Source organism: Canis lupus, chromosome 16 (genome assembly GCF_003254725.2).
Source record: "Canis lupus dingo isolate Sandy chromosome 16, ASM325472v2, whole genome shotgun sequence".
NCBI classification, from domain to species: Eukaryota; Metazoa; Chordata; class Mammalia; order Carnivora; family Canidae; genus Canis; species Canis lupus.
Genome location: NC_064258.1, coordinates 40,873,817 through 40,899,078, shown reverse-complemented (window position 1 = coordinate 40,899,078; position 25,262 = coordinate 40,873,817). Strand labels below are relative to the sequence as shown.

The window sequence follows — 25,262 nt, the reverse complement described above, 5'->3', positions numbered from 1 at the left end:
CCTAGTACAAAGTGCCTGTTCCAAGTGAGTAAGTTTCGGCTGTGACTGAATTATTCTTTTGATGTTGGAAAATTGCCTTTGAAAAATATACTTTGTTTTGAAGCAAAGCTAGGAGTTTATTATTTGGGCCTCAAAGTGTAGAAAAGTAATAGTAACCGCCAGAAAAGAGATTCCCCAAAGAATATAAATTAAGGCAGTGCTTTCTACTTACATGTGAAAACTTAGGAAGCATTTTCAGGGTTTCAGCTACTCTATTTGACAAACTCTGTTAAGTACTCTTCCCCCATTAAGCAAACCTGGTAACCACTATAACTCAATATGCTCATCTATTAAATAAAGGGATTGAATTAGATGATCTTACTGCTCTAAAATTTTATCCTTGTAGGACCAGCTGGACAATAATCTGAGCTTGCAATCATGTATTTATGTTCTTGTTCAACTTTTCTCTTTAGGTTTATGACTTTGGGCCCAGTGTCTATATTTGGGAGGGGGGTCTTTAATTCCCTCATGTAAAGTGTGAGAGGGTTTAAATAGATGATTCATTTCAAATATCTATGAAATTCTGTAACATTTATATTTCTTGAGTTCTAGCAGGTTTAAAGCTACAAAAATTAATTAATTGCACCGTCTTGTATTTTAGTTTTTGTGGTCTGGAAAAGTTAGGGAGTTACAGAAAAAGAAAGCTTTTTCAATGCACGCGTTCTCAGGATCATTGTAAATGTGGTTCATGATTGCAGAAAAATGGTAGTTTATGAGGTAGAAGGGTGGTCTGACAATAAGTTTAATTCAGAAGCCTAGAAGCCCTAAAGATGTTGGAAACCAAAGATTAGTACTCTTAAACCTGGGGTTCTTTTGTTTCTGTTCCAGATACTCTGGCTTTCTCATTTTGACACAATTAACAAAAGCACTTGTATTGATTTTTTTTTTTTTTAGCACTTGTATTGATTTTTATTTGTCATATAAATTGCAGGAGTCAAGACTTGAGAAGTTTTGCTCTGAAAGCCAGGAATTTAATCCAGTGTAAAACCCTATTGATAAACTATTTAGAAAAGACGGTGACGGACACCAGGACTACTTTATTATAAGCCACAGATGGTTAATTTGATCTTGATTAATGTTATACTAGGACCAAAACCCACAAATCTTTATCAAGGAACCTTTGGGATTATGAGAAGGTATGGATCACAAAAACTTTTGAAAACTCAAAGCTCTAAGTTATTATTGTTGAAACACAAAAATAAGAAGGTTAGCACGTATTTACTTCCCAGTTACAACAAATTATTTCCTCATAGTATTTAAGACAAATTTATACTTCTATCTTGTCATTCTAAAGTTGAGTTTCTGGTTAAGTCTGTTCACCAAAATGGACAATGGACCTTTCTCTTACATTCAAAGGTTTGTTATTATAATGGCTATGGAAATATAAACTGGAAGATATGAAAGTTTATCATCAGAAACAGCATTTTAAAATAATGGCTTTCTATAAAAGCCTAGAAAACTGTTTTCATACTTTTGTATGTAATACCTGCCATTGAAATTGCTTATAATCTCAGAAATTGAGGTAACTAACTCACCAATTATTGTGTTGTTATCTTAGCTCTGGTAATCTAGTATAGGACTGTATAGAGTCCCTAAAATTAGGAACATAAATAAAGGCATCTCCCTTAAAAAAAAAAAAAAACTGTCATTGAAGTAAGACAAGTAGCTCATGATTAAATTTAGAATATAATGCAGAATTTTGATTATCTGTAACACTCAATTTTAAGAACAGATTTTTGCATCAAAATAGCACAAAGAATGTGGACATAAAAAGTTGGAAGAAAGGTTGAAATTTTAAAAAGAAAAATTTGAATCTGAATACAGAGTCAAGACATGTTTAGTACTGGTTATGGTCCTCATAATTCTTTTTTTCTAAGAGTTGGAATAGTATTTATTTCTATAGAAATATTTTATTTTACTTTATTTTACTATTTTATTTTTTTATTTTTTTTAATTTTATTTTAGGTTTTATTTATTTATTCATGAGATAGAGAGAGAGAGAGAGAGGCAGAGACACAAGAGGGAGAAGCAGGCTCCATGCGGGGAGCCTGACGTGGGACTTGATCCCAGGACTGCGGGATCACGCCCTGGGCTGACGGTGGCGCTAAACCGCTGAGCCACCCAGGCTGCCCTATAGAAATATTTTAAAATTTATTGAAATTAAAAATTCATATATTCCTCATTTTACCAGTGCTAAACAATATTTCCTTACATTATAATGTTAGAAATTGATCATTTATTAATGAATGTCTGTATAGCATAGTGCCAGAATACTTGGTAATTACAATGTTGATCCAAATACTGAATTCAGTATTTGAAGTTTATATGTTGTTACCAATAGTTTAACTGAACTATATTCTATCATTTAATTTTTCAAGTTTTGTATTTATAATGTTTTCCTCAGATCAATAAGGTCTTTAGTCCCAAGAAATCTTCTGTGGTATCTGTAAAGAATAAAGTGCTATATGGGGAAAAAAAAATGTAATGATTACAGTAAAATTATAGGTGTTACTTGCTTTTATTGCCCTCACCAGACACCATGAGAAAAATCACCAGCTATAGTTGCCTTCCTTTCCTCAGAGGATTCCTCTAGGCTGTACCTCTCACCCTCAAATTTATAAATTTATTTTCATTCCTTGGTCCTCCTTTTCAATTCCTTTGTTTCACTGGTGATCTATTCTCTTTAACCCCTTTAGATTGCCTTGGATACTGGATTCCCTGGTTAGATACTTTCTCAGGTCGATCCTTTGCACAAGTACTCTATTGCTGATAGATGACATTTAAATCTGCCCCAGATTCTCTGGTTATTTCATCCCTGTTGATGGCATCACTTTTCTGGGAGGGAGCACCAAGCATTATTATGAATTATGCTTCCCATCAGTGATAAATTTAACCCTGAGTAAAGGTCAATAGAGAGAAAGCACATAGGTGTTAAGCATACATTTTGAAGAAATGGTGAATTTCATGTATTATTTTGTCCTTAAATAAATGTATCAGGAAAAGAAGGTAAAGTCAGTGTGTTTTTCATTGTTGATGACATAGTAAACTACTACTTGCTAGAGATTGTGTTATTTTCTTCATTTCATAATGAGCTGGACAGTCAAGGTTCAATCAAAGGAATAGAATGCTATGACTGATATGCATAGAAGACAATTTAAGAATTTGACCTTATGCTTTTGTGGAAGCTGCTTAAACAGTCTTTTAAAGCTAGTGTTTTGTGTTTGGTATTGGAGTTTAAAGTCAACGTGGCAAGTAGTCAGGAAGAGATGATATTACATAGGGTAGAGAATGGACAGGCAGAGACCCATGGGGACAAACTAAACCCTTGTCTTTTTTGCCTCTAGGTCTACACATTTGATGATGAGCATATCTTCTGGAAGAACATGGTGTTCTTCCACACAGGGCTCATAAGCACCCAGCCCAATGAGAATCCTGCAAGAGTCAGAAGAGCCATTGGAGCTGTGGACTGACTAGTGCCTCACACCACCCTGGTGAGTCAGCTGATAAGTGACAGTATGTGTAAGCTGCATCAGTGCTCGGTATTCTGAACTGATTTTTCAAGCATGAAGAACATAGCTACTGCTTTACTTCTGCCTACCAGCCTTGCATAAACTGTCTCTGGTGGCCTACATTAACTTGGAACTGTGCATGGGTACAATGTTGGGAAACATAATTCCAGTTTAGCTAAGTCAACAATACACATCCACCCAACTGCATACACAGTTTGCCATATAAATTTACATGGCCACAGACTGTGTATGATAATTTTTATTGTGCTCCCCATTCTTACCAATATTTGGTGTTATCCAGCTTTGGTTTTATATTTTTTGCTATTCTCTTCAGTGTAAAATTGTATCTCATTATTCATTTTGGTTTTGACTTGCGTTTTTCTAATTAGTGAGAAGTTGTATATGTATTCATATATTTACTCATCACCTGTATTTCTTCTGTAAAAATGCCTGCTTATATCTCTTGCCTCATCTTTTATTGGATGATCTGTTTATTGATATGGTGAAGAACTTCATGTATTCTTATAATTCTTTGTTGATATTTAATTGGAAAGTATCTTTTCCTAAATGTGTTTTATCTTTTCATTTTTAAAAAGTCCTTTAATGAATGCATTTCTTTTCAATTTTACAGTGGTGAATTTTTGAGTTCTTAATATGATAATTATTTTCTATTTTCTTTAGGAAATCCCTATACCAGGGCTATGAAAACATTCTAAAAGTTTCACACATTTGTTTCATATTTCCTTGTTTAAATGCATGCTGTGAGGGTGCCTGAGCTCAGTTGGTTAAGCATCCAACTTTTGATTTAGGCTTTGTAATATGTTTTAAAATCCAGAGGTGTGAGGAGGTTTCCAATTTTTTTTCCTTAAGATGGTTGTTTGTTTGTTTGTTTTCTGGCTATTCAAGGTCTTTTATGGTTCTATATGAATTTTAGAGTTGTTTTCAATTTCTACCAAAAGAAGCCATCGGGTTTTGATAGGGGTTGCATTGAATATGTAGATCATTTTGAGTGGTGTGGATATTTTAATAATATCAAGTGTTCTGATTCATGAACTTGGAATGTCATTCCATTTATTTGTGTATTTAATTTCTTTGAGCCATGTTTTATAGTTTTCAATGTACAGGTCTTTCATCTCCTTGGTTGAGTTCATCGCTAAGTATTGTATTCCTGTTGGTGCTACTGTAAATGAATTTAAAAACAATTTCCTTTGTAGATTGTCTTTGGTGTGTAGAAATGCATTTGGTTTTTGTATGAATTTGTTCATTAGTTCTAACAGTTAGTGTGTGTGTGTGTGTGTGTGTGTGTGTAATCTAGGATTTTCTACATATGGAAGATCATATCTGTGAACGCAAATTTTGCTTCTTCCTTCTAATTTGGATCCTTCTGTTCCTTTTATTGTCTAATTTCTTAAGCTAGAACTTCCATTACTATGTTGAATAGAAGTAGTAATTTGTTTAAGAAATAAATTCCACTTGTTTCTGGTGATTAATACTTTTAATGTGTTTTAAATTGAGTTTGCTAGTATTTTGTTGAAGATTTTTGTGTCAATATTCATCAGGGATATTGTAGTTATCTTTTTTTATTGTAGAATCTTTGTCTGATTTTGGTATCAGGGTAATTTGGCCTAGTAAAATGATTTTTGAAGTGTTGCATTCTCTGTAATTTTTTAAAGGATTGATATTAATTCTTCTTTAAATGTTTGATGGAATTCTCCAATGAATCCATTTGGTCCTGGGCTTTTCATTCTTTTTTTCCTCTCCCCTTTGATTTAAATGAACATCTGTAACTGGAAAAAAAAAAAAAGTGTCTCTGTGGAGCATACCAAGACGCCTGAGAGATTTGTTCATCTGTGTACTTACAAGTGAATGGATGGGACGATGGAGGAGGTGGCAGAGCTAGAAACAGCAGAGACAGTGATGGCAGAGAAAGTACAGGTTAGTCTAGCAGTAAGTCAGCACAACTTTTCTGGCAGAGGAAGTGAGGGTAAAGGTAGTGAGTGGGGGTCTTCCTGGCCATATGTGCTGCAGCTGGAGGGACCATTTGTTCTCTTTGAAGAGAGACCAGAGTGACTGAGGGGAAGGAAAGGAAAGAGAAGTAGATAAAGAAAATTAAAGAGGAAAAAAAAAAAAAGAAAATTGAAGAAAAGCATCTGCTGTCTTCCCTGGGAGACAAGATGAATCATGGACTTTTGTCCCCTTCCTGCTTGAGGATACCTTTCCTGGGCCTTGGGAACAGCCAGCGCCATAGGCCATAAATACACATACCTCCCCCATTCTGCCACCATGCTTTTTTTTTTTTTTTTTTTTTTAATGTGTTAAACTCTGTAAGCTCAGGTAAGAGAAAGCAAAGACTTATGTTATAGGGTCACCTTTTGGAAAACAAAAGGAAGATTCCTATCAACTGGCTGAACAGTTGGAATCCAAATAAACAAAATTTTGCCTAAATAAGAAAGGTGTTTACTACTTCAAATGCAGTGAAAGAGGCACTTCTCAGCAAATACCATGAAAAATCATAATACTATGGTATCACAAAAATAAAATTAATTTTCAGCAACTGATCCCAAAGACATGAAATATTGTGATATAACTTTTAAAAAATTTAAAATAGTTGTTATTTAAAAATTCAACCAGCTGCAAGAAAGCTTGGAAAGCAATACAGTGACCACAGGAATAAAATTAATGAAGAAAAGGAGTACTTTATCAAAAAGATTAAAATTCTAAGAAAGATTCTAGAGCTGAAGAACTCCATAAATAAGATGAAGGTTATGTTAGAATGCATTGGAAATAGAGAAAATCATATGGAAGAGAGATTAGTAAGGCCAAGGATAGAAACAGAAATAATTCAAGTGAAAGAGGGGAGAATTATGACTTTTAAAAAGTAAAGGAAAAAAAAATAAAAAAGTAAAGGAACACTAGGAGAACTTTCTGGTTCCATTAGAAAGGCCAACATAGGGATAATGGGTATCCCAGAAGAAAATGAGAGGGAGAAGGGGGTTGAGATCATATTTAAAGAAATAAGAGGTGAGAACTCCCAAACCTGGAGAAGATATGTAAGTCCATGAAGCTTATTGAACACCTTGTTATCTCAATAAAAAAGGCCTTCTTCAAGGCATATTATATTAAAACTGTCAAAAGTCAATGGTAAATAATTTTAAAGTCATCCTAGGATAAAAGGCAGGAACCTACAAAGTTATGCCCACCCATTAGGCTGTTAGCAGATTTCTGAGCCAAAATTCTACAATCCAGGAGAGAATGGAATGATATACTCAGAATATTAAAAGATAAAAATTTCTAGCCAAGAATACTCTATTTGGTAAAGTTATCTTTTAGGTATGGAATAGTAATAAAGGCTTTCCCAGACAAAAAAAAAAAAAAAGAGTTCACCATTACTAGACTTGCCTTCAACAAATGTTGAAAGGAATTCTGTAAGCTGAAATGAGAAGACAAAAGTACACAAAACTTTGATTAAGGTGAATTAGAATACTATAAGCCTTTTTTAGAATATGTATTAAAGAACATTAAAAATAACTTGGTAATAAAATCACGTAAAAATAATTTGTGACATCAAAAATACAAAAAGAGAAGAGTAAAATGCTAGGCTTCTTATAGGTTAATGAAGATTAAATTTCTGTCAGAAGGAAAAGCCTATTTTATCTATGAGATGTTTTGTGTAAAATTCGGAGTAACCATAAAGCAAAAATTTAGAGTGGAGATGTGAGACATTAGAAGAAGGAGGAGGGGCCTGAGCATATCACCATGGAAAACTGCCAACATATACATGTAGACAGAAATAGAAGGAAAATGACAATGAGAGACAAAATAAACCAAAAGGCAAAAGATAAAATGGCAGTAGTAAATCCTTACATATTAATAATCACCATAAATATAAATGGTTTGAACTCACCAATCAAAAGGCACAGAGTGGCTGGATGGATTTTAAAAAATAATAATAAAGACCCAAATATATGCTGCCTATAGGAGAATCATTTCAGCTCTAAAGACTAGCATAGGCTCAATGTGAAAGGATGGAAGATGAATTTCCAAGCAAATGGAGATGAAAAGAAAACAAGCAAAGCCAGACTTATGTTACATAAAATAGATATCAAGCCAAGAAGTATAAAAAGAGAGAAAGTCTTCATAGAAGGATAAAAGGAGTCAATACATCAAGAATATAACAATTATAAATGTATATACTCCCAACACCCAAGCACCAAAATATATTAAGCAATTAATAACAGATCTTAAGGGAGAAGTAGATAGCAACACAATAATTGTAAGAGATTTCAATATGCTACTATCGATGGATCCAGGCAAAATTAACAAGGCAAGTTTGGAATTGAAACACATTTTAAAAATGGACACACACTTCTAAATAATCTTTGGGTCAAAGAAAAATTAATAGGGGAAATAAAAATATTTTCTCAAAACCAATGAAAGTGAAAATGCAATATATCAAATATTGTGATGCAAGAAAAGCAGTTCTGAAAGGAAAGTTTATGGGAATGAGTACATATATTAAGAAATTAGAAGTCAAATAAATAACCTAACTACATTCCAAGGAACCAGAAAAAGCAGAATAAATTAAGTCCAAAGTTAGCAAAAGGATGGGAATAATAATGGTCAAAACAGAAACAAATAAAATTAAGACCAGAAAACAATAGAAAGTATCAATGAAAATAAGATTGGTTCTTTGAAAAAATAAGCAAAATTGATAAACCTTTAGCTAGACAAAGAAAAGACTCAAATGAATAACATTAATAATGATGGAAGAGACATTAGAACTGATATGAAACACATAGAACCATGTAGAAGAGATGGATACATTTCTAGAAACATGCAACCTATGAAGACTGAAATCAGAAAGAAAGAGAAAATATAAGCACACCAGTAATGATTGAATCAATGATCAAAGATTGAAGCAGTGATTGAAAAACAAAACAAAAACAAACAAAACCTCCCAACACAGATAAGTCTAGGACCAGATAATTTCACTGAAGAACTCTACTGAATACATTTAAAGAAGAATTAATGCCAGTTCATCCTTAAGCTCCTAAAATATTGAGGAGGAGGGAACACTCTCAAACTCATTCTGTGAAGCTAGCTTTACTTTGTTCTCAAAACCAGATAAGAGCAGCACAGGAACATAAACTGTAGACCAATATCTCTGATGAATATGGATGCAAGATTTCTCAAAAAATATTAGCAAACTGAATTCAAGAACATATTAAAAGGATTATATACCATGACCAAGTAATTTTTATCCCTGGAATGTAGAGATGGTTCAACATATGCAAATCAATAAATTTAATACATCACATCAATAAAATGAAAGGTTAAAATCATATGATCATCTGGGGCACCTGGGTGGCTGACTCAATTAAGCATCTGCCTTTCGCTCAGGTCATGATCCCAGGAAATCATGATCAATGGGGAGCCTGCGTCTCCCTCTCCCTTTGCCACTACCCTGCTTGTGTTCTTGCTCATGCTCTCTCAAATAAATAAAAATCTTTATTTAAAAAAAATCACACGATCATCTTATTAAATGCAGAAAAAGCATTTGACAAAATACAACCTTTCATGCTACAACCCTTAACAGGTATAGAGGGAACACACCTCAACATAAACATCCCATGTTTACAGATTATAAGAATTACTATTGTTAAAATGGCCATATTACTCAAAGCCATCTACAGATTTTGTGCAGTCACCATCAGAATACCACAGACATTCCTCACAGAACTGGAAGAAGAAATCTTAAATTTGTTTGGAGTCACAAAAGACTCTAAATTGTCAAAGCAATCCTGTGGAAAAAGAACAAAGCTAGAGTTATCACGCTTCAGATTTCAAACTATAATATAAAGCCATAGTACTAAACACAGTGTGATGCTAGCACAAAAATAGACACACTGACCAGTGGAACAGAAGGGGGAGCCTAGAATTAAACTGAAGCATATACAGTCAACTATTTGACAAGGGAGACAAGAATATCCAATGGGGAAAACATAATCTCTCAACAAATGGATTGGGAAAACTGGAGAAACATGCAGAACATGAAATTGGACTCTTCTTTTTTTACACCACTCACAAAAATTAACTTGAAATGTATCAAAGACTTAAACATAAGACCTGATACCATAAAACTAGAAAATATAAGGAAGAAGTTCATTGATACTGATTTTTTAGGCATGATGGCAAAAGCAAAGACAACAAAAGAAAAAAAAATCAACTAATGGGACTATATATCACATTTAAAACTTCTGCACCGCAAAATAAACAACACAGTAAAAGGACGATATATAGAATAGGAGAACATTTTTGCAAACCACATAACACCTAAGGGTCTAATATCCAAAATATATAAAGAAGTCATGCAACTGAATAACAAAAACAATAATCCGATTAGAAATTGGGCAGGAGAACTATATAGACATTTCTCCAAAGAGGACATCATAATGGCTAACAGACACGTGAGAAGATGCTCAACTTACTAATCACAACAGAAATAATAACAAAAAACAATAATCCAATTAGAAATTGGGCAGGAGAACTAAATAGACATTTCTCCAAAGAGGACATCATAATGGCTAACAGACACATGAGAAGATGCTCAACTTACTAATCACAACAGAAATCAAATCAAAACCACAATGAGACATCACCTCAGACCTGTTAGAATAGCTATCATTATAAGACAAGATACAGGGATCCCTGGGTGGCGCAGCGGTTTAGCGCCTGCCTTTGGCCCTTTGATCCTGGAGACCTGGGATCGAATCCCACGTCGGGCTTCCGGTGCATGGAGCCTGCTTCTCCCTCTGCCTGTGTCTCTGCCTCTCTCTCTCTCTCTCTCTCTCTGTGTGACTATCATAAATAAAATAAAAAATTTAAAAAAAAAAAGACAAGATACAGCAAGTATTGATGAGGATGTGGTATAAAGAGAATCCTTATACCTTGTTGGTAGGAATGTAAATTGGTATAACCAAATGGAAAACAATATTGAATGTCTCAGAAAATTAAAAATATATTACTATATGATCCAGTAATTACACTTCTGGGTATATACTCAAAGGAAATGGGAATGTGATTTTGATGAGATATCTGCACTCTCATGTTTCTCTCATGTTTACTGCAGCATTATTCACAATGCTCAAGATATGGAAACACTCCAAATGCCTATTAGTGGTTGAATGAATGAAAAGTATATGAAATATATATACAATGGAATATTATTCAGCCATGAGAAAGATATCTTCTTATTTGCAACAACATAGGTGGACCTTGAGTATATTATGCTACGTGATTAGATAATTCAGACAGAAAAAGACAATTACTGTATGATATTACTTATATGTGCAATCTAAAAAAAAAGCATGTGGGCAGCCCGGGTGGCTTAGCAGTTTAGTGCCGCCTTCAGCCCAGGGCCTGATCCTGGAGACCTGGGATCAAGTCCCACGTCAGTCTCCCTTCATGGAGCCTGCTTCTCCTTGTGCCTGTCTCTGCCCCCCTCCCCCTGTGTCTCTCATGAATAAATGAATAAAATCTTAAAAAAAATTTTTTTTAAAAAGCATGTAAAAAAAAAATGGTGGTTACCAAGTGATGGTAGGGCAAGGGAGGGTGAGGATCAAAGTGATGGTGTTTCAGGGTATACACTTAGAACAAATAGTAAAGAAACCATAGATATCTAATACACAGTATACTGAATGTAGAAAATAATGATTGTACTGTAATTATATGATAAATATCATGACATCAACCACAGTATGGTTGTATGTGTAGTATACTATAATATACTATTATAGTATATAAATGTATCAAAGTAACACTCTCTGTACTTTAAACGTACACATTACATATCAAGTTTATTCAATAAAAAAGAAAAAAAAAACAATGGATTACCAAAGTGTATAAGTCTGTTGAACCCAATTTAGTTTATCATATGTCCAGATGAACTACAGGTTGGTTATAATAACATTTACTTGATTAACATAGCTACCCTAAAAATTAGATAATACTATCTTCATTTTGAAAATGGGAGAAATAATCTCATAATGTTTAAGTAGTTTTCCCAAGGTTATACATTAGCAAACTGGAGGCATGAAGAATAGGTACTTGAAGTTAAAGCAAGACTCTCATTGTATTTGGAGTCTGAGCTCTGCCTGAAGGAGAAGCTGTAATATCACGAAAGGAGTGAACTCCTTTACTGGTCAGGACTGAACCTTCTGTTTGCCTAGATTGAATGTGTGGAATTAATTTAACAAATAATTTTGAAAAGCTTCTTTGTAACAGACTGCTAAGTCTCAGAAATAAGGCAGTAGCTATGAATGATGAGCCTGCCTGATACAGTTCTGGCCCACTCAGCACCAGATCTGGGGATTGTCAAGGGTTAGCTTTCTAATCAGAAGGAAAACAATACACTTTCACATTGTACTTCCTTTTAAAAATCATCTTAGCAATTTTTTGGTCAATATACAGAACAAAGTATTCTATAACTTTATTCTGATTATAAAAACAACACATGCTGTTTGAAGAACTATAGGCAAAAGCAAAGAAATATAATCAAATAATGTAACCATATAATCTTAACTTTTTTAGGTTCACATTTTGCCTCCCAAATTAACATAATTCTGAGTTTGTGTTTTGCTACTTTTTCCATTTGGTATTACATTTAAATAAATATAAAATTATTAAATACCTACTGTGGAAAAACTTCAAATATCCACAAGTATAAAGAAGAAAGACACATTAGTTACAATGTTACCATCCAGAGTTTAGCACTGTTAAAAGTCTTATCAATTTTTTCAGTAATATTTATATACATGCAGTATTTTCAAAATTTGCTTTATATAAAAGTTGATATCCTTATTTTCTCATTTAAGTTTACATCATTTGGTTTTTCTTTTATGCATTTTCTTAATTGAGGTTGACAAAATTTATAAAGCGGCTTGTATATGCTTTATATGTATATCTTGCTCCATAGTTCTATTTTTTGAATGATAAATTTGTTGAATTGGAATATGTTTAGGTGAATGAATCTAAGTTTTCAGTGCACAGGCACACAATGTCTAGTGGCTTTTCAGAATATTCTTAAAATAACCAAAAGTAGTGTCTTGAGAGATTTGCTGCCCTATATTTTGCTAATATTGGGTTGTAAAATCTTTTAGAAATATCATGACATTTTAGGGAAATTGATATCTTTTTCTTATACTAAATATCATGTTTCTATTTGTAATCTGCTTAAATCTTTTTCCATATCTTAAATAACTATTAGAATTATTCATGTGGATGACACTCTAAAGGAGTCTTCTTAGTGTAAACTTCTACTTTTGGGATTGGCCAGTACAGGTGATGTAACCAGTGGGCTCTTATGTACAGTCAGGTTGACAGGACAGATAGACCATGAACCTTATGCAGGTTCAAATTCTGGCTCTATGTCCTACCAGATATGTAAACTTGGCTCTCTGTGCATCAATTTACTCATAGGACATTTTAGTTATTATACTTTTCAGCTCCAGAATTTCTACTTGATTCTTTTTTATATTTTTTCTTTATTCACATTGTCTATTTTTTGAGACATTGTTCTCCTGGTTTCCTTTGGTTCTTTGTCCATAGTGTCCTTTGGCTCTTTGAGCAAATTCATAGGTCATTAGGAGATAATTTAAAGATTACATTAAGGGAAAAATGATAATACATGTGCAGCATTTAGAGTAATATTTGGCCCATTCATAGTAAGCCCTCAACAAATATCAGCTTATTATTATGGAAGACCAGCTCTGAGCCAGCCTTAGGGGCATTGGTAATGTAAAACTTTCATGTAATCCCTGAGGAATGTTCTTCCAAAATTCCTGTCAGTTTGCCATTGTTATGTCTATTGTTATGTGTTTATCCTTCACTGATACATATAAAATGAATCAATAGTGTATAAAACCCATTACAGAAACCACTAAAAAATGTTCTCAGTATTGGTTAGGCAAGGTTAGTCTTTTTACAGTGCCACGGTTGGTATTGGTGGACGATGAAAGAGATGGAATAACAACAACAGCAAAACTAGAATCACTTAGAGAGTCATAAATTAATGGAGAAGAGAACCCTTACTCAGTAACTTCTCTGAAATATTTGTTAACCAAGTGGCAAAAAAAACCCAAAAAGCAAAAACAAAAAAACAACCCATTCAGAACCACTTAAATTCTTACCTTGAAATTATAAATTTATATTTCTTAATGATTGAAGAATTATATTTTTAAGCCTGCAAAAATTAAGAAGAAAGGTAAAGCAAATTTTTATCAAACCTTTCAAATGAATGCCTCCTTAAAAAATATGTATTTCAGTCTACATTTAACATAAACAAAAAGCTTAACATTGAAAAACAATTACTGCAGCTGTGACATGATTAATATAAATATAATAAGCAAAATAATAAAGTAAATAAATAGTAATAAAGTAAGTAAAGCATTTCTCTATGATCAGCCAATTTTCAAAAAGAACACACTCTAAGTGGAGAAGAGAAAGTTGAGAAGGAGATGAATTAGCCTCTAGATGTTGGGGTCTGCACAGAGTCTAAGCTTCACAAAATCCATGTGAAGTAAAAACATGTTTCCATGTAAATTGGTAAAGAGACTGAAGCTAAGGGAGGTTCAGTACCTTCCTCAAATCTACACTTTGGTAATAATAGGGAAGTCACAGCTCTTCTTTATAAATATATGTCAAATTGAATCTCACTAAAAATCTTATTAAAACAAAATAAAATAATAGTATGATACTCTGCTTATTAAAAAGTCTCAAAATATCAAAGCTTCTATAGGTATTATAGTGTCATTTATAAATTAAAAAAGGAATACAAATATAAATAAACATGGAATATACCTTTGATTAATTATTTTGCATTGTTAAATTAGTCATTGTGAAGTTGGCAGCATGGAAAATTATTTGATATGAATGTTAAGTTAAAAATAAGATATTATATAGAATTAACTTCATCTAGCTTCCAAAAGAGTAATAAAAAATAATATAAAATAAATCATGTGCAGATGGTGATTCTTTATCCCATTTCCCCAATTTCCTCTATTATGCATTTTTTTCTGAAGTGAAACTCCTAAGTGTCAATTTAAAAAAAGAATGTAAAAGCATGGCATGAATCTCTTAGGTTAAAAAAAAAAATCTGTTAGTATTAATTTCTTTCCATCCCTTCCTTACCAAGGCAACACACTTTCTTTTCCAACTTGAAATGTAATAAGGGCCACCTGGGTTATATTCATATTCTCTGCCAGCTGGCACAACGGGAACATAGATTCATATTTACACAGGGGGTTTGGGGACAAGTGGTGACAGATACTGCTTTCCACAGAAACAGTTTGCTGCTATGACTCCTTATGATTGTTAAAATTACTTCAACAGTGTAAATTATGACAACTTAGAATTCTTTGATATATATTCACTGGCCGGTGAGTATAAATGATATATTAATAATAAGATCCTCAGTTTTACAAATTTACTCACACCTATGCTAAGTGGAAACTTGACACTTCAACCCTCAGTCTTCAAATGATTCTGAGCATATTCAAGGGTGCCCAGTGACATGTGTGACCAATTAAAGTGCTCTTGGAAAATATATGAGAATAAAATATTTATCTATAGATTAATGTAGAATACTAATAGCTTACACTTTATTGGGTCATAAAGATGACTGCCTCATCCTTTTCATTCCTCACTTGTTAAATCGGCTAGCCAGTAAGGAAAATATAATCATAAATTCTTTCTGGACACTTTTATAACTTATAATTATCTTCTTTGTTTTTGCTAGCTACTTTTTCTAGAAGGGATTTGTCATTTTTAAAGGATGTTTCATCTGCAGTCTTATGTTGTCATATTGCCAGTTGTCACCTTTTATGAATGCTATTCCATAACAATAATGTCTTTCTAGACACATACTTGGCCATTGAATTTTGATTATCAAAGTTTAGAGCACAAAGGTGAAACTTGCAACTAAGTCCAAAGATTTATAAAAAGAAAAACTTGAAACTCACTTTATCACAAAACTGATTTAGATTATAATCAGTTCTACCTATTGAATTTGTGAAAATAAGTGCCAGTCCAAAATAGTGTTATTTTAAAAGAACAGATAAAAATAGTGCCTTACTATATTTTTTAAAAATTTTGACACTCAAATGATAGCCTCCCCCCAAAATGTGACTACTTACAGGAAGTTTTTGATGCTACTATCATTTTTTGTAAAGGAGAGGTATTCAATCATATTTGGAATGAGGACCATTTTAGAGTTTGTCATGAGTTTTAGTATAAAGAACTATAATAGGGATAGTAAACAGTATATTTATGCAATTATACAAGTGAAAAAAACAATAATAATCTATTTTCAAAATTGTATTTTGGGTCCCAGCTATTTATTCAATGGAGAATGTGGGCATTTTAATAAATAAAAATAATAGTAATAACTGTGTATTGAAGGTATATCATAGGACAGACTTTTTAAGACAGAGGACTTCTAGTTTTCATAAAAACACTATGAATATGAAAACTGAAATTGAGGCGGGATTAAAAAAATTGACCAAGGTAAAAAGAATAAATACGGTATGATCCAATTCAAGATGCATTGTTTCAAAGATGCACCATTATCTTACATACCACTAAATTGATGCTATTAATTATGCTGTGGCATTATATGTCATACTTTGTTCTGACTTGAAATTGTGTGTATACTGAAGGATCTTCTTTAGGCTTAATTTGACATATATATGCTCATATATGTATGTTTTACATATTTAAAAGGAAAATATGAGTGAAATAGATTGGGTAAGACATTCTTAAATTTTCTTTGTATTCACAGTCTGATTTTTCTGAATCAACATATTGATGCAGAATAAGCCACATTTGTGTTTCCATATGTATTATAGTCCTCAGTAGCTCTATAATACTCTGTAATTCCATAAAGTTAATGGAACAGCATTTTTTAAGGAATACATAAAGGAATTCAAAGTTTTTTTATTATGAACTCTAAAGCTAGCTTTGTAAGTATGTACAACTGTTCTATTCCATCATTATTATTAAACGTATCAAGTCACCACTAATCCCACCTCTTCCTCACAATCACTTCCTTCTAGAATTAAAATGTATTTAACCATTGTGTTTATTAGTTTCCCAGCCTCAGAGATCCGTTCTGCTATTTTTGACTAAAACTTCTGATGCTTACTCATGTTCAAGCAATGACAACTACATCATGACTGGATGACAGTAATCGCTGAATTTTTTTCTTTAGAAATCATGAAATATGAAAAAAAATGCATCATAGATTATATATAGTATAATTGAACAATTTAAACTCCAATCCATGTTATTTCAAAGTCTACTATACTTTTCTCCACTATGTTGACTCTTTAAAATGGCAGTCTACATAATTAAAGACTGCCAGATTATAGTGTAGGGCTCTTTTAGATGTATTGGGTACTTTTCTCCCTCCCAACAGTAAAAACTAAAAACTTAAAAATGTGTTATTTTCATATCTTACAGTCTAAGGAACATGTTCTTTCTCAAGACAAACTTATTTTTGTAGTTTATATTTAGGAGACTATAAAGGTGTTCTTCAGTCGGTGCTATCTTATCTCCAAAAGTGCCTTTGATTGCATATTTCTTTCAAGTTATAGGATTTAATAAAAAAAAAAAGAGAACAACCAAAGCAAATACAAAACTGCTATTTGTGAGAAAATCAGTTGTGAATATTGAAGCTTTTTGTTAAGACCTTTCCCAAATTTGAATTTCCAACTTTAAAAAAGTCCCACCCTTGTTATTGTGTATTTTATTCATAGATTATAAATGATGGATTGCTATTATAAAAATTCTAGATCTAACATAATAAATTAACACATTACAATATATTAATATTTGCAATAATTTAATATTTATGTGATTATCTGCTATAAGGTAAAGTACCTGTATTATCTTAAAATAGAGTTTAGATAATTGAAGAAAAATGTGGACCCTTCAAAAAGGAAATATTTCATTTAAATAGGAAAAAGAATATGAATGAAAATTTAAACACCATGGTGGGAGAAATATCAATGTAACTATAGCAGTAATTCAAGTCCCAAAGTCTTTATGATTAAATAAATTAGTAGATCTTCCATTTTTAATGAATATTCTAGAGTGAAATTCAGGAACATTGGACAAGAGTGCATATATTCAGGTGATAAATACATTAAGCTATGTAAAAGGACTTCAGGTTATTATAACTGTCACTGAATTAAGTCGACAGTACTATATTTAAAGAATAAAATCATGAATATTTTTATCAGTTAAGAATATGTGATTGTGGCAACTGAACTTGATTCTGGTTAACTTAAGTGGAAATATATTCCACATTTAATGGTAGGGGGAAGGAAAGACAGTGGAAATAAGGTAAGAAGCCACACCCTGGTCATCTGCTGGTATGGAATAGATGAGCTGGTTTTCATGACCCTATAGAGTGAAGTTACATGTTGCTTTGACAGAGCCCATGGGTGGCTCATCAAGTAGTTCACTGCATTCACAGGGCAGTAAACAGCTAAACTCCAGTGCCTGACTCGCTGCACATGGCCACACTGGGTTACCTAGTTTATTTGATGTAGGCATGCTCTCTCTCTCTTTTTTTTTTTTTTTTTTTTGGTGGTGGTTTTGGTGGTTGTCATTAATACTGCAATAAAAATGGGGGTGCAGATATCTCTTTGAGATAGTGATTTCATTTCCTTGGATATGTACCTAGAAGTAGGATTGCTGAATCACATGATATTGCTATTTTTATTTTTTTGAGGAACTTCCATGCTGTTTTCCATAGTGGCTACAGCAATTTACATTCCTGCCAACTGTACATAAGGGATTCCTTTTCTCCATATTCATGCCAGAATTTCTTGTCTCTTGTCTTTTTTTAAAAAAATAAAATAAAATTTATTTATTCATGAGAAAGAGAGAGGCAGAGACACAGGCAGATGGAAGAGTAGGCTCCCTGTGGGGAGCTTGATCCATTCTAACAGGTGTGAGGTGATGTCTCATGGTAGTTTTTTAAAAGAATTAATTAATTTCACAAGAGCAAGGAGAGGGACAGGGAGAGGGACAGAGAGAGAGAGAGAGAGAGAGAGAGAGTCTCAAGCAGACTCTGCACTGAGCACAGAGCCTAATTCAGGGCTCCATCTAAGACCCTGAGATCATGACCTGAGCTGAAATCAAGAGACTGTCTCTTAATAGACTGAGCCACTGAGGCACCCCTCTCATTGTGGTTTTGATTTGTATTTTGCTGATGATTGGTGATGCTGAGCATTTTTTTTTTAAGATTTTATTTATTTATTCATGAGAGACAGAGAGAGGCAGAGACACAGGCAGTGGGAGAAGCAGGCTCCTCGTAGGGAGCCCAATGTGGGACTTGATCCTGAGCCGAAGGCAGATGCTTAACCGCTGAGCCACCCAGGCATCCCCTGAACATCTTTTCATACACAGTTGGTCATTTGTATGTCTCTTTTGGAAAACTATCTATTCATATTTTCTGCACATTTTAAAATCATGGGTTTTTTAAATTGAGTTGCATGAGTTTGTTATATATTTGGGTATTAATCCCTCATCAGATAGAGGATTTACAAATATGTTTCCTATTCTATAGTTTTCCCTTTCATTTTGTTGATTATTTCTTTTGTTATGCAGAAGGTTTTTAGTTTGATATAGTCCTACTTATTTATTTCGTTTTTGTTGCCTGTGCTTTGGTGTCATATGCAAAAGATTATTGCCAAAACTAATATCAAGGAGTTTTTTCCCTATGTTTTCTTCTAGGAGTTTTATTGTTTTAGGTTTTATATCTAAGTCTTCAATTCATGTTGTGTTAATTTTTGTTACCTGTCCAATTTCTTTGCATATGAATATCTATTTTCTTAGCAACACTTATTGAACACTATTCTTTCCTCTCTGAGTATTTTTAGTACCTTAGTGAAAATTAGTTGATGACATGTGGTAGATTTATTTCTAGGTTGTCAATTCTGTTCCATTTGTCTGTACTGTTTAGATTATCAAAGCTTTGTAATATAGTCAGAACTTTGGAAGCATGGTGCCTCTAGTTTGTTTATCTTTCTTAAGATTGTTTTGCCAGTTCAGGGTCATTGAAGTTCCATATAAATTTTAGGATTGTTTTTTTTATTTTTTATTTATTTTCTATTTATTTATGAATGATAGTCACACACACAGAGAGAGAGAGAGAGACAGAGACACAGGCAGAGGGAGAAGCAGGCTCCATGCACCGGGAGCCCAACGTGGGATTCGATCCCGGGTCTCCAGGATCACGCCCTGGGCCAAAGGCAGGCGCCAAACCGCTGCGCCACCCAGGGATCCCAATTTTAGGATTGTTTATTCAATTTCTGTGATAAATGTTATTGAAATTTTGATTGGGATTCCATTGAATCTATAGGTGGTTTTGAGTAGTATGGACATTTTAACAATACTAATTCTTTGATCCATGAACACAGAATATATTTCCATTGATTTGTTTCTTTTTTAATTTCTTTCATCAATGTCTTAGAGTTCAGTGTACAAACCTTTCACTTCCTGATTATGTATTCCTTAGTATTTGATCATTTTTGATGTTATTAAAAATGGGATTGTTTTCTTTATTTTGTTTTTAGGTAGTTTATTGTTAATGTATAGAAATGCAGCTGATAGTTATATATCAATTTTATTTATTGAATTAGTTTATTAGTCCTAACAATTTTTAGTGGAGTATATATTATTTTCTATATATAAGAACATATCATTTAGAGAGTCAATTTTACTTTTTTCTTTCTGACTTGGATGCTTTTTTGTTTCTTTTTTCTTGCCAAATTGATTTGGTTAGTACTTCCAGTACTATGTTGAGCAGAAATGGTTAGAGTGAGCACTCTTGCTTTGTTCCTGGTTCCTTGCTTTGTTTCTCATCCTTTCACCTTTGAATATTATGCTAACTAAGGACCTCTCATATATGGCCTTTATTATATTGATGTACATTACTTATATACCTAATTTGCTGAGTTTTTAACATGAAAGGATGTTGAATTTTGTTAAATACTTTTCCTGCCTGTATTGAGATAATCATATGATTTTTATCCTTTATTCTATGAACGTGGTGTATCATATTTATTCATTTGTGTATGTTGAACCATGTAGCATCCCAGGAATATTTCCCACTTGACTGTAAAGTATGATTCTTTTTTTTTTTTTTAATGGTCTGATGATTTCAGTTTGGTAGTATTTTGTGGAGAATTTTTGCATCTAATATGTACTTTAGTCCTTTAATTTAGCAATGTCCTTATCTGGTTTGGTATTAGGCTAATACTGGTATCATAAAATGATTTTGAAAGTACTTTTTTATTTTTAATTTTTTGGGGAGAGTTTAAGAAATATTGCTGTTCATTCTATAAATATTTGGTAGAGGTCACCTGTAAAACCATCTGATCCTAAACTTTTCTTTGTTGGGAGATTTTTGATTAATGCTTCAATTTCAGTCTTAATTAATCTGTTCAGATTTTCTATTTCTTCATCCTTCACTCCTGGGACCTCATATATATTGAAGTCTTCATCCATTTCTACTAGGTTATCCAATTTTTTGCGTAAAATTGTTCATAGTAGTCTCTTACCAGCCTTTGAATTTTTTTATTTAATAAATATTTTATTTTTTATTTTATAAAATGTACAGTTGATGGGATCTGTTCATGCATCTTCACTATCAGCTGGAAGATCTCCACCCTTCATTTTTCTGGTGTATATTACTTGAGCTCTGTGCTCTGAAACCAGTTTAATAATTCCTTTACTAGGGAGCTCCTGAAGGACTGCCCTGGCCAGGGAACCTCAAATCTGTCTCAGAGACAATAGCTGGAATTATAAGCTTATAGTTGGGAACTTCCTTACCGAGTTTGTCACATGTTGCTTTGTCAAAGAAGACCAGGTTATGGAGCTTGTGCCGAACTTTGTCTTTGGACCACTTTTTCTTTTTGGGATTGCCCTAGATTTGGTCACTGGGTCTCTATCTTTTTTTTTGGCTGACTTTCCAGCATCTTTCTTTTTCTTGTCATCCTTGAGTGGCATTACAAAGCTAGGAGATTAATCAGCGTCCACCTCTGCAGCCTCTCTAAGATGTCAGACAAAAAGCTATCCTTCAATTTTTGTAGTACCGAAATTGATACTCTTTTTATCTCATTTTTTGATTATATACAATCATCTTTTATGCTTCATATATTTGATTATATAAAATCATCCTTTATGCCTCATTTTATTTATTTGAATCTTTCTCTCCTTCTGCGTCTAGATAAAGGTTTGCCAGTATTTGCTTATTTTTTCAAAAATCAGGTCTTAGTTTCATTGATATTTTCTATATTGGTTTTATGGTCTCTATTTCATTTGTTTCTGCTCTGATCATTATTATTTCCTTCCTTCTGCTAAATTGAACTTAGTTTGTCATGAGTATGAGGTGGTTAAATAAGTTTGAAAAGCATCATATAATATAGCACATCTTAAAGACTTTTTCAGTGCTCGTCCATAAGGACTTTTCCTATATATATATCATTGAAAAAGGCTATTTAACTTCATTTATTCTACTGTAGAATTCTGTTTGCTAAATTCACATATGCATATTATAGGATTAATATTTGGTGTACATTCTTGAAAAGGCATTAATATAAATTAAATAAAAATCTGTATGGGGAAAGGTGAATACCAAGAGATTAAAAAGGAAAATTTTTGAGTCAGGCTAGGATATCTGGATTTAAGTTTTACCTACTTTCTATGTGAACTCAGACAAATTGTCACTTCATGGACCACTTCTGTCCACTATTATATGACTCTTAAAGATCTCTTTATGAATTCAAGAGCTGTGGAAGCTGCTGAAGCCACTTGAGATTTTCCTTTCATCATGGACAAAGATAACACACATTACCCTTAAATATAGGGGGTTAGAGTTTGCTGCAGAAAACCATTGTCTTATTACAGAATGATAATGGCAATAAGCATGAGGTAATTTAATTTTTCCCTAGTTTGGGTTCAATAAAAAAAACTCTATTTTGGTCTTTTTTAAAATATTTATTTATTCATGATAGACATAGAAAGAGAGAGGGGTAGAGACACAGGCGGAAGGAGAAGCAGGCTCCATGCCGGGAGCCCGATGTGGGACTCGATCTCGGGGCTCCGGGATCACGCCCTGAGCCAAAGGCAGGCATTAAACCACTGAGCCACCCAGGGATCCCCTATTTTGGTCTTTTTATATAAATCTATGTCCCTGAACTATATTGCAGGTACATGAATTAATTACAAAAGCAAAATTATTACTATATTTCTTTACCTCTTCTTTTATCCTTTCTGCTTAATTTATAGATTTTAAATAGTGTATATTACATTAAGATCTTTCTAAGACAATTACTTGAATCCTATGTACTAACTCTTCTTTTCCTCTTTTTCACTGTATTCCTTCATTTCCTTTTTTTCTCTCTGAGAATTCATGAGTTTATTTTTACATCCTTGTAGAATTTTCCCTTGATTTAATATAATCTAATTTTTAATCTCTCACATTATTTCAGTGCCACACTTAAAAATTTCCATTTTAACATTTGCATGTAATGAGAGAGAAAAGAAGTAGAAAAAATGCATTTTGCATGTCATTTCTCAATTACTATAAAATAACTATAGGAATTTAAACATCAGGATAATCCTGTGGCATGTATATCAGCTTAAAGGCTATCCAAAGGATAACATTGAAAAAACTTTCTGTTGCATATAATGCTATGGTCTGAATGTTTGTGTCCCCCCAGATTCGTAAATTGAAATCCTAAACCACAAAGATAATGGTAATAAGAAGTGGCACGCTTAGGGAGTGCTAGGTCATTAGAGTGGAATCTGCATGAATGGGAGTAGTGCCTTATAAAGAATGATCCAGAGAGATTCTTATCCCTTCTGCTATGTAAGAATACAATTAAAAGTCATACCTGGAACAGGACCCTCATCTCCAAGCTGGTACCCTGTTCTTAAACTTCCAGCTACCAGAACTGTGAGAAATATGTATATTTAACTATTGAAACATATCTCTTGAACTGTTCAGTGTGTGTGTGTGTGTGTGTGTGTGTGTGCATTTTGAATTTGTTTCCAATGGATCTAGCACTTCCAAAGGAAGAATAGGAATTTCAAATTCAAGGTATGGCAGAAACCCTTTGATTCTTAAAGTCTGAAGAGTGAGAGCTAAGGATAAGGGCAGATTTGGCAAAATTGGGAGCCCACCAGGTAGATTCTTTGTCTTCATAGAATGGTATTTAAGAGCAACAGCACTGAGGAGAGGCATAGTAGCTATACTTAGGGATCTGGCAAGGGAATGACATTACTCCTTGACACAAAATAGATTTTGGAGAGAGGCAGAGTTGCACCTGAATGGAGGTTAAACTTTTGATCAAATAAAAAAAACTTAAATGTAATATATTCCCCTCTTGCCTAGCACACCTGATAACTACAAGTAAACAAACAGGTAACTATGTATTTACATTTTAGCCAACTGAGAAGATTTTTAAAAGTCAAATAGCAAAATCAGAAATCAAATAAAATTTTGTATGTTCATAAATATATAAATTTAAATATTTAAGTACCACACAAATATAAATAAGTGCCTCCTTAGAAAGGAGAGAAATGGAAAGTCAAAACATTTATAACCTACATAAAAATTTAATAATATTCCTCAAATATAAATTCATTAGAGATTTTTAAAAAGATGAATAACAAAAGAAAATGGGTAAAGGACATGACAAGGTCATTCATGAAATAAATGCAGTAACAAAATGAAACTTCAACTGTTTTAGTATCAAAGAACTTGTTCAATTTTTTCTCTGATACATACATACGTCAAATCCTATAATGTCATGGGTATTACAAAGTAAGGCAGTATTAACAAGGAAAGATTAAAATAGACATCCTAACAATATTTTCCTTTTAACTGATTTTTGAGAGACAAAATATATGGATAGAAAAAAGTCTGGAAGCTCATGCAGCAACATGTTTCTTGATGAATTTAGAGGATATAATTCCAGATGGGATGATTATGGCTGGTTTCTTTCTTTGTTTCTTTCTTAACTTAGTTTTTCTAGTTTTTAAAAAATAATGCATGTGAACCAATGTACTATGCAGATTTATAATGTGAATGAAATTAATGTATACTTTTAGATGGATTCCGTAAGAAATATAAATCAGAGTTGACATATGAGCATAAATTGCCTTATCAAAAGTCATCTGAGATATATCATAAAAATTATACAGAGACTAGATAGCTTTCCAAATTTATCTTCTTCAAAGAATAAAAATAATCCACCCGAATGGCAATTGGCAAGCAACTGGATAAATGCATTTCAGTATGCTCACATGATTGAATATTATATAGTGGTCAAATTGAATGAATAGAGCTGTATTAAAGAACACATAAATATTTTCATTACGTTACTGATTGAAGAAAGTCAATTATAGAGAGCTATATAAAACATGAAACTTTTCTAAAGAGAAAACAAATTAAAGCTAAGCAGTCAGTTTTTAGAAATATAAAAACATGATTTTAAAACTGTAGTATAGAAGCAAATCACAAACAAAGAATGCAAAAGAGTGGGTATCTCCTGTGTGTGGGGCAGAGATTATCTAGGTTGAGGGAGGAATAGAGAAATGGATGTAATTTCTTGCTAGCTCTTATCTTGGGTGATGAGTGCA

At 32.9% G+C, this 25,262-nt stretch overlaps 2 long non-coding RNA genes and 1 pseudogene across 3 annotated transcripts in view; 1 reads left to right on the top strand and 2 right to left on the bottom strand.

Annotated features, from left to right (window-relative positions):
• LOC112676073 (uncharacterized) overlaps positions 1–25,262 on the bottom strand; it is an 88,146-nt gene that overhangs the window by 414 nt on the left and 62,470 nt on the right. Inside the window, exons 6-7 of one of the 2 annotated variants that reach the window (XR_007402704.1) lie at positions 13,736–13,788; positions 5,036–5,335 (exon numbers count right to left, since the gene is read on the bottom strand). This is a non-coding gene — a long non-coding RNA (uncharacterized LOC112676073). Of the gene's footprint in view, positions 1–5,035; positions 5,336–13,735; positions 13,789–25,262 lie in introns of those variants that run through there. The other variant, XR_003146366.3, reaches the window with a different exon arrangement.
• Positions 1–25,262, top strand: part of LOC112676310 (uncharacterized) — a 38,762-nt gene that overhangs the window by 1,054 nt on the left and 12,446 nt on the right. The window contains exon 2 of the long non-coding RNA XR_003146452.3: positions 3,384–3,530. This is a non-coding gene — a long non-coding RNA (uncharacterized LOC112676310). The remainder of the gene's footprint in view (positions 1–3,383; positions 3,531–25,262) is intronic.
• Positions 20,015–21,623, bottom strand: LOC118351016 (40S ribosomal protein S25-like; annotated as a pseudogene).